Below are 10777 nucleotides of genomic sequence, written 5' to 3'. Positions count from 1 at the left end.
AGCTCAGCAGCCTGCAGGCGACAGAGCCAGGGCCCAGTAGGTCTGAGGGGGGAGCTGGAGACAGCAGCCATGGGGGGTGGGGCGGGGCCGCAGAACAGCTCCGCGACGAGGGGCGGAGCCTCCGCTTGGAACGCCCATGTCAACCCTCTCGGAGTGACGCGGCAGGGGGACAATCCGAGCCCGCGCCCACTCGTCCAATAGCAACGCGAAGGAGGCGCGGCCCGGGGGAGCTAATGGGGGGGTTGTTGTTTTGAACGTGCAGCGCTCCCGGAAGTGGTTGTGGAGCCGGCGGCAGCTGGTGAGTGCGGCGCTAGTACTACCCCCCAGCAAGCTGGGGGGGGAGGGAGGTCGTACGGGGGGGGGGCGGAAATTTGGAGAGGGGGTGGTACCCGCCCCCCCCAGGCAGACAGCCCCAGAGAAGGGCGGCGCGGGGGGGCTTCCCTGCGAGGGGCGATGCTGGCTGAGGTGAGGAGGGAGGCGTGAGGGGGCCTCACACAACGCTGCGGGGGGAGAGAGAGCCACAGGGGGGTTCGTTGTGTGCCAAGGGGCAGGGGTTGCTGCAGGGCGCAAGTTGAAACCGAACATGGGGGTGTCACTTTTCACACCGCGCCTTGCATGTGCCCACCTGGGGCTCGTGGCCCGCAAGAGCTGCCGGTTCAGGAGATCACCCAGGGATGGATACAAAACCTGACACCTTATGGCCTCTGTGTTTCTCTTCAAGAGGGGCAGGCCACAGCGAGAAAAATAGAGGACATAAAGGCGATGTTCAAGAGAAAAATAGAGGACATAAAGGCATCCAGTTTTGTATCAATAGAGGATAGAAAACAGCTGGACTGTACTCTGTGATGGCCACTCTAGATGTGAGGGACCTCACAAGATCATTGAGTCCAGCCCCCCTGCACTTGGGTGCAGCAGTGTGCTTGTGTAGGTTATTATAGGAAAAATAACCTTCTGTCTAAGGAAGTACAAATTGTGGCGGTATCTTGCTGTGTTGCCCTCTTGTAGGCATTTCAGCAGTTTGTTTGTTTTTTGATGTACTGTGGTGGTGGTGGGGTTTGAAGTGACTGACGGCATGATAATACCTCTTGGTATGTTCTGCGTCATAACCCATATTTCTAAGACCATTCGTTATCCATTGACGGTCATATATTTCATAGACATTAGGGCTGGAAGGGACCTCGGAAGATCATCAAGTCCAGCCCCCGCGCGAGGGGCTGGAAGTCAGCTGGGGTCATAGGATCCCAGCAAGATAAACAGCCAAATGTTTCTTAAAGGAGTCCAGAGTAGGTGCTTGCACCACCTCTGGTGGCAGCCTGTTTCAGGCTTTGGGGGCTCGGACAGTAAAGAAGTTCTTCCTTATGACCGGACGGAAATGATCTTGGAGGAATTTGTGACCGTTGGACCTTGTCATCCCTTGGGGCACTCTGGTGAACAGGTGTTCCCCCAGATCCTGGTGAGTATCCCTGAAAAACTTACAGGCAGCCACCAGGTCCCCTCTGGGCCTGTGCTTTTCCAAGCTGAAGAGTCCCATAACTCTCAGCCTCTCATCATAAGGCCTGCTTTCCTGCCCTCTGACCATGCACATGGCAGGTCGCCTCTGGACTCTCTCAAGCTTCTCCACATCCTTTTAAAATTGTGGAGCCCAGAATTGGATGCGGTACTCCAGCTGCAGCCTCACCAAGGCTGAGTACAGCGGGAGGATGACATCCTGGGATTTGCTAGAGAAGCATCTATGGATGCAAGCCAGGGTTTTGCTTGCTCTGCCAGCTGCAACATCACATTGGTGGCTTATATTCAACTTGTGGTCAATCATGACCCCGAAGTCCCTTTCGGCCATGGTGCTAGCAAGTGTAGCACTGCTGAGCCTATAAGCATTCTGTGGGTTTTTCTTCCCAAGGTGGAGTACCTTGCACTTTTGGGTGTTGAAGGCCATCAGGTTACAGTTCTTAAAAGTTAATTTCCTTAAGAGGCATCAACGTTTCTTCACTGAGGTTCACAAGTATCTTTTGGGCCGGTAGTTCATCTTCTAACAACAGTTCCTGAGCGTCCCTTAACTTGTATGCTAGTAACATTTTTATATTGAATGGTGACTCCATATCTACAGATATCCAGCCATACAGAGTCTCATTACAGCTTTGTGTCTACTACAGTTGCAAGCCATATCTCACTATTATACATGAAGGAAGTTAAGGAATAAATATGTTTCTTTTCAGTTTATCTGGTGTATTTGGCAGCACTTTGTTTAGTTAGTGTCTCTCTCACAAACGATGCACGCCCTTTCCAATGATGCACGCCCTTTCCCAGGCTCTGGAAGAGGATGTTTACCAGCAACAGCAGCAGCATTGTTGAAGCTAAAGAGAGTGATTTCATGTTCTGCATGGAGAAGAGGAAGTTACGCATGTTTAGTTGCCTTTTAGAGGACAAGAACAAAGGATGCTGGTGTATACTAACAGAAGACCAGGAGAACAAATATGATTTAACTTTTTAAAATGAATATGCAGTATACACAGTAATAGAAAATTAGTCTACAAGAGACTTCAGCTCATCTGGTGTAAGCCCCCGCTCCGTGAGAATCATTCCAGCCCAGATAAATATTTGTCCAAGGTGTAATTAAGTAGTTTAATAATGTATGATGGTCTATCATAAAATCCTGATGAAAAAATAATTGAAGTTGAGTGTTTCTTTAACTCCAGTGATTAGACTAATTTCTTTAATGATCACAAGGTATGTCCCTACTAATATGAACAAAATCACATTTGAGTTATAAATGTGAGCAAGGATATTTCAGCAAATAAGAACCTCAGTATGCATTAGCATACAGTGAAAGCAGTAATGAATGTAACTGCAAGCTTCACATTAGGTCTGGCTATGCAATTTTAGTGACATTTGCAAAATGTAACTTTGGAAATTCAGTTGCAATATTATTGCTCTTAGCTGGGAAATCTAGCATAACTGCAAGATTTGTTCTGTGAGGACTAATCTTAAATAGGTGACAGGCTTCTTCTTCAGATGTTATGAAAGGTGTTTCTTGTGAAAGTTTATGCTTTTCTGAACCAGTTAGTCTGTCAGGGTGCTTATACATGTGCAGCAAAGCTGCTCTGATGCACTGTAACTACAGTGTGGTGGAGAAGACTCAACTTAATCCAGTCTGCTGGAGCATGATAATTACCGTACTCCAGCATCATGCGTCCCCCATGCTGAAAAATGGTGGTGGGTGGTGCCATTTTTCAGCATGGGGACTCTGATGCATGTGATTGATACTGGAGGCGCTTCCACTCTAAAGCGACCCCTCCCCTGGTTGTATAAAGATCCTTAGGTACCATCCTGCCCTCCCTTCTGCTTGACCTCAGGCTAACATGAGTAATCACCTTTCTGTCTAAGATTTGTTTTGGTACATATGTGGTCAGAAAGAACATCTGTTTTTTGCTATATGAATTATATTCCATTTGTAGCTTTGAGAATGATGTGATAAAATAGGTCCCCAGAAAATAGATCTGTAAGATCTAATGCTTTCAGAAAGTTCAGATTAAATGGAAAATCTGGAGGGGAAAATGATTACAGTATACTTAAACTGTCATGAGCTAGTAGGGGGAAAGAGTCTTCAATAACTAGAGTGCTGCCTTTTTGAGACCAAACCTTTCATCCAGCATTGCAGCTCTACATAAAAAGCAGTATTTGAGGAGAGTAATGGTTCGGAGTTTTTTTTATAATTAATGGTGAAATGTAGCCATTTTACTTTCCACCGATCATTATTTTGAACAGTCATATTTAAAAGTCTCTAGCAATGCCAGCTTCAAATAATCAGGATTCAAGTACCCCAGAATGCCATGTTTTTATGCCAATAACAAGTTTTCTCTCTAATTTGTGTTTTGTCTTTTGAGCCATTAGGATGCATTTGAATCATGTTACCAAGTTTCTTTACATCCATAAGGGGAAGAAATCTTTCTAAATGAGAAATTCAGTTCTCCCATTCCCATGTAAGATGCCAATTTCTTTGGTATTTAAGGATTTCTTGGGTAACTGAGAAAGTTATTTAATATTATGAGACTAAGAGTTGGCAACACTGGCCACCTCGTTACATGTTTTTAGTACTATTTTTGCTATTTAAGCTGGTGGCTGATATGAGGTATGCATAAAGATAATGGTTACTAATGCACTTAAGCTGTCAATGAAAAAAAATAACCATTGTGAAATTCAATGTGTTTTTGAGTGTTTATCATAATTTATAATCTTAGCTTAGTAGTTGCAGATTTGAAATTCAGTTGTCTTTCTGTCAATTGAGCCTAAAAACATTTTGCTTTTAAAACTAGGTCTATTTATAGGAAGATGGCTGCAATGTGTAATAAGATATGTTGTATATACAAGTCGCTAATTCAATAATGCAAAGAATCCTTTCTCTAGAAGAGCAAAAAGTCAACATATTAAGAAACTTTTGGGGAAAATACAAGTCTTACCAAGTGACAATCTACTACCAACCTCTATCTATACACCTTTGAAGGGCACAAGCTGGTTATGGTAAAACTGATTTTTCAGACAACTGGTAATTTTTATAGGAGTTTCAAGGGTAAAGGATATCAAGGGGTGGGGGGCAGAACCTACAAAAGCACATGGGTATAGGAATCACAATACAGCTATTAGATCATTGCTTTCAGTTACATTTAGTAGCTTTAGAAAAATCCAATTATGTTATGGTTATTTTGTCCACAAAGTAATAAAATCTTGTTAATATGACAGTCGCAATCACTATACTGCTGTGGTGTGAAAACATTTTCCTATAGGGCTGTGTGAAACAGCACTATTCTGTTCCGACTTCAGTTTTGAGGTCTGGACAGAACAGTGTTTTGTACCAAATTTCATTTCAAGTCAAAACAGCCTCACTGCGAAACACCCCACCATCGAGCTGAGGAAAGGAACTCAGCCCAGCTGGGCTGAGTTCCCAACCCCAGCCCCACGATCAGGCTAGGGGAACTCAGCCCAGCTGGGTTGTCTTTCCATCCCTTGTGTTATGGTCGAAACGTTTCAACTAGCCTTGTTTTGTTTTGAGGCTATTTCAATGCCCTTTGTTTTGCTTCAGTTTTGCTGTTTTGACCTTGAAATGAGTCGAAACAGTGTCAAACTGAAACAGCCAGCGAAATTTCACACAGCCCTATTTTCTAGTACTCTTTACCAGGCCATTGCAGAGCAGAAATGCTATTGTTGCAGGTCTGCTGTGTTATACTGGAAGCTACGTAAGGGATAAAGACGCATTGTCCTTGTTGTTACCAAGGACAATAAAATAACTGTGTGTGTGGCCTGAACTAGTGAGGGAGGGTGGCTTAAGGGGTCTGTCTGGGCTAAGAATCTCAGAGAGTTCATAGTCTATGCATGTTTTATGAACATCTTGAACTGCGTGTCCAAAAGATACTACTGATGCAAAGGGCTTCAGAGAGCACACCCTTGACATTTGGAATAAAGTATTTCAAATCACATCTTGATTTTTGGAATAAAGCATAATTTGTGCACTTCAAGGATCTCAGATTTCTTCAGAAATTCTAGGTCTTTATCAGTGGTGTTTCTTGTTTACAGAAAGAGAATGTGCAGTTCAGAACAATTAAAGGCTGTATCTAGTTATCAAGCTTGGTTATACATTCCTGGCTCCTTGTTCTAATCACTAAATAGATCCTTCAGGTAACATTTTATACTCCCCTACATTCATTGCATTTCCTTGGATAGATTTATTTTGCTGGTGATCTGGGTTATGGAAGTGAAGTTGGCTGGGATGTGTGACCGAATTTGCTTGAGTGTGTGTTCAGGTTTTTCCAGTACTGTAATAGTCATAGTTTCTCTTCCTCTAACATTTAGATTCCCCTGAGATTTATCCCCCACTAACTGTTGTTAAAAAGAGGGTTCTTCAGCTGATTCCTGTTGTTCAGGAAAGAAGAAAACAAGTGAGTTATGCAAGTTGAAAATTGCACAATCCTTGGCAAAAGAGAAATGTTTCTTCAGAAATACAAGGATAAGGGAAGATGATTTGCAATGCTCCATAGAAATGAAGGGAGAAAAGTGCTTTTGCTCAATAATTGGCTGCCAGTTTAAATGCCTTGCCTATAGCTTGGAGGGGGGGGTTGTCTCTACCTGCTGGGGTTTGTGCAGTGGACTAGCCCAAGTAGGTTTGATTTACCACAGAGGGATGGATTTATAGACTGCCAATATCAGTGTAAAGCTCTTACCTCATCAAACTATTGACTTACACACAACCTTATTCCCCAGAGTGCTTTCAGGGTATTTCAGCATTCACTTGGGTCAGTCTCCTTGTTTTTCAGTGGAGGGCTGAATTCCTTTGAACAGGTAAAACTGCCAAAAGATCAGCATTTACAGCTGATCCACTATTGAACAATACTTATCGGAGGCTGCTGATGTGACTTTTTTTCATCCCCACTCTGTGGTTGAATTATGTAAGTGAGCAACTTCCAGGATAAACACCACTGCTCAAAATAACTCCTTTAGAACAAACTTCTGGTTTTCTTGCAAATGGAGCACCGAATAACTCAGGTCTCTATCTTTGTTCCAATTAAAAATGTAGTTGCAATTGCTTAACAGTTTTATGTCACAAAATGATTTGAGGTGTGCCTAAGTAAGCTACGAACACTTCCAATTTTTGAGGGAATTCCAGATCAGGATCCAGACTTGGATGCTTAAGCATCTTGTACTTAAAAGGATAAATTGTTTCTCTGTCATGTTGTATGCAAGTGACCTTGTTCATGGGATAACTAACTCACTGACTAGAGGGGCTGAGGAGCACTTTTTCCATAAAATAAACGCTGTTATGCAGAGTAAAACCAAAGAACAGTTTCTCTTCTGTCTGCTATATAAGGGTGTAACAGAAAAAGACGACTCTTAATTGCTGTTGTTTAAATGGAGTATATAGAGAATCCTTTTTAATTTCTGATGATGTAAGAGACTGTCTCAGAAATGTCCAAATAACATTTGGGGGGCAGGGGCAAGCACTAAGTTTCCACTTCAAACACTTAATTCCATTATTGTATGAGTTGTTGGACTGATCAATAAACTGCTCTAGAGTTCAACTTTTATGGCAGGCTAATGCTACTAATTCTGGATTCTGTGGGTATTTTAATAAGGCCAGTTATTATAAAAGGGGTTGAAGGAGGGGTCATAGGTGCAATCTGAAGTGGCAGAGGGTGGACCAGAGTCTAAAAGAATTTGTATATTGGGGCTGTCCAGCTGGTGGCTTTGGTTCAAGTTGTAGCCCTGTAATCAGTTGCTGCTCTTCCTGTTCCTGCAATAGCAGCTGAAGGCTCTGGGCTTCCCCTCCCTCCTCAGGCTGCCACTTCTTGCCCCTGCCCAAAGGACTAGGGCAGGTGCCAAGTGGGTGGCAAGTCTGGGATTGCACAGACAGTGCAGGGGGTGGATGCCTGCATGGTTGCATAGTGCAGCAGTGGCAGATGGGAGGATGTCCTTGCCAGCATGCAGTACAGCAGTGGGGATATCCACGCAGTGTATGGCCCAGGGGTCCAAGGCATACCCTGGTGTGGCCTGTGCTGTATGTGGCCCAGAGAGTTCATGGTCCCCGGCCACTTGGCAATCAGACAGGCACATTGTATGCAGTATTTGACACCTTTTGAAAATGCTGGAAAGAAAAATCTGGCTTTCTCCTGTCACAGCAACATTTCCCTTTTATATAACCTGAATATCCTAAAAAGAAAACCTCATTCTGTCTAGTGAGTTTCAGACCTATTTGCACATTAACTGGCAAAATGTGTTATTTACAGCAATTAATTGGTGTCTAACTATTTGACACGTTACCTAAACATTACCTAAAAATATGTCGCATTCTCCAGTGGTTAGAATAAAATTAACGAGCCTCCTTAATCATATTCCTTTAATCTCAGCTGTGCTATCTGCTCATCTGTGTTGGAATGCCTACTGCTGCTATCACCAGCACGGTAGTACTTGGAAACTGAGAGAAAAGGAATGCAGGCAGCCAGCGTTTGCCTGAATCCTACCCTATCCCACCACTTCCGTCCTCCATTATGCCATTTGCTCTGTGCATCTTTTATTCTACTTGGAGAGCAATGTGAAGGCTTCGCTCAAGGCTGGATTGTGCAACTCAACTGAATATTTGAATAACCAAAAGTAGCAAATCTAAAAGTCTTTTAAAAGAGTTACTCTTCTGAAATAAAACAATGTTTTGGTTTCATTTGCAAACTATATAAGCTGCAGCTTTTACCTGCATGATGGGTGCTTGTAGCCTAATGTGGTAATAGCATATTTTGCTTTAATGCACTTGATTTAAAGTAGCAATGCTTTAAAATGTTATACCTCAACAACTGTACTTGGAGGGGGTGGGGGAGATGAGACAAGTCCTCTGTTTAACCAAATTTTAAGGTGAGTACTGCCTTCCTCATAGAAATATGAAAAGAAGATGGTACAAGTGAAAAAGTTCATTTAAATCTTGCCTTGTTCTATTATTAGGAGGAGGCAGGGGGGAACAGCTTAAAAAATGTTCATCCAAGGGATATGTAGAATAGGGATGAAAGCTGAGAATACTGCCAGAAGAGGTCGAAGAACTGATTTGCCACAGTTGATCTTTTTTTCATCATTCCACTTCTTTAGGAAGGTGCTAAAGCCATTAAGACGACCAAGGGTGAGTAACATTTTAGGGGGGTGGGGGGTCTGCATATATATATGCACACACACAGAGGTAAGTTTGCACTAAAATTTCTGTGCCCAAAATGAATTTAAATGTTTAGTGTGCCTAGCTGAATGCAGCACTCTCAGATATCCTTTCAGAGGCTCTAGAAGTGGTTTTCATTTTTTTCTGGTCTGTAAGGGTGGTACCATCCTATGTCTGTGTGGCTTCAAACACTGTTATTTATTTATTTTTTACTACACCGGCTCAGATCTTCCTTGCCCAATTCATCTCTGTGCAAATCACTGGGCTTGAGCCAACTGCCATTGAAACTGCTGTCAGATAGCGATTAATGTGACGGCACAAAAGGAATAAGTGCTACATGAAAGGAATATAAAGGGGAATTAGTGAAATGTTTCATAAACATAACACAGCTGTGTGAAGGGCTTCTCTGGTCTAAAATTAAATATTCTTTGATTTTTAGACTTGTGAATCGCAGCACATTTTTGCAGTTAAGCTTCAACTGCAGTCTCATTCTACCAAGAATGACACAGAAAGAAAAGATATGCAATTGAGTTCTTAAGCCATCTGAGTAGCGTGGTGGCCAGTTTCTCTAACGAATTCAAATGAACCAGTAAAATGGTTTTCAACTGTGGGATGTTTGTTATTCCCACAGCACATAAAACTATCAGAATCCAGTGACTGATGATTTTTAAGTGTCTTTTAGTAAAGAATAAAGAACAGTTCTGGATCATTTGAGAGTATCTGGCAGATGTTATTTATGATACTTGGTTTACAGTCACAGAAAACGTGGTCAGTGGCTTTGCACTTTAAAATACTTCTGTTTAGTGTTCCTTGGAGTAAAAATATTTTGCACCAAGTTCCTGAGTCAATTGTTTCTAATCAACCAAATAATGCTGTAACCTGATGAAAAATGAGTATTCCCATATATTGTACACTTACCTTTTGAGTGTCCCTGTGCATACACTCTGCACCCGCAGATAACCCATACGACATTTTAACAGATCGTTATAATTAACAGAGCGGCAAACTACTGTCAGGCTGAGGACAGTAGCACAGACTAATGATTTGCCCAGGAGTACCAGTTACAGTAGTGTCATTTACAGAATCAGCTGTTCATTTTGAAGCAAAATGCCTAATTACAAGGTGTTTGTGCGTTGGTTGGGCATGAGTTAGATGGCAAAATGAAAATCTATTACATTAGGAGAGTGTTTTTTCCATCAGATTAGTCTTGGTGACTGAAATGGTGTTTATGAAGATAGTAAATTTAGTCCCTCCCCTTCCCCAATACTCTACTGAAAAGCCTGAAAGATCTCTCACCTTCTTAATGTGCCTCTTCCCTACTCATTCATACTTAAAGCAATAAGTGTGGCGATTGGTAGTACAAGAGAAGTGCTCTGGCTCTGGCTCTGTCTGAAGATTGCAAGTTACTCTTTTTTTGGGTCAGTCTTTTTCTACGAACCCCTTCCCTGTCTCTTGCAGGATGAATTTGCTCCTCCACCCCGTGCTTCTTTAAATGTCATGTTTTCTTTCATTTTTGGGTGGAGATAGGAAGTAGGCTTCTGCTACTGGCAGTATGTTTGCTGCGGAGTAAACTTAAAAGTGTCCTTCTATTCTAGACCCACAGTTGGAAATAAAATTGGAGATATGCAGCTAATGTGGGAATGGGAGCCACGAGTCACTGTTTTCTAATGTCAGCTCTGTTATTGGATTGCTATGTCTGTGGTCTCAATAATTTTTCATGTGGCTCTTGCCTTGTTGAGTACTCAGGCTGAGCTGCCTAACTAACCCCTGCCCCAGCCCTGGCACAATCTGTGGGCAAGGCAAGAGCCCCCAAGGGGACACTTGCCTGCCTGTACACTAATGCCAGGAGCCTGGGCAACAAGCAGGAGGAGCTCATCCTCCTGCTCAGTGCAAAGAATTATGACGTCATTGGGATAATGGAGACCTGGTGGGACTCCACCCATGACTGGACCACGGGTATAGAGGGCTATAGCCTGTACAGGAGGGATCATGCTGACAAAAGGGACGGTGGTGTAGCTCTCTATGTGAAGGAAAGCTACATGTCCCTGCAAGCTGATGTTGGCAACCAGCATGGACAGCTAGAGACCCTCTGGGTAAAAATTC

General features: G+C 42.9%; 1 protein-coding gene across 1 annotated transcript in view; it reads left to right on the top strand.

Moving 5' to 3' along the window:
• Positions 1 to 223: 223 nt before the first annotated feature.
• Positions 224 to 10777, top strand: part of TANGO2 (transport and golgi organization 2 homolog) — a 75129-nt gene continuing 64575 nt past the window's right edge. Inside the window, exon 1 of the mRNA XM_019539022.1 lies at positions 224 to 298. The gene's annotated coding sequence lies outside the window, so the exon portion shown is untranslated. The remainder of the gene's footprint in view (positions 299 to 10777) is intronic.

Source organism: Crocodylus porosus, unplaced genomic scaffold (genome assembly GCF_001723895.1).
Source record: "Crocodylus porosus isolate Cpor-Errol unplaced genomic scaffold, CroPor_comp1, whole genome shotgun sequence".
Lineage (NCBI taxonomy): Eukaryota > Metazoa > Chordata > Crocodylia > Crocodylidae > Crocodylus > Crocodylus porosus.
Note: the sequence above shows the minus strand (reverse complement) of the source record. Positions and strands in the feature narration are given on the sequence as shown.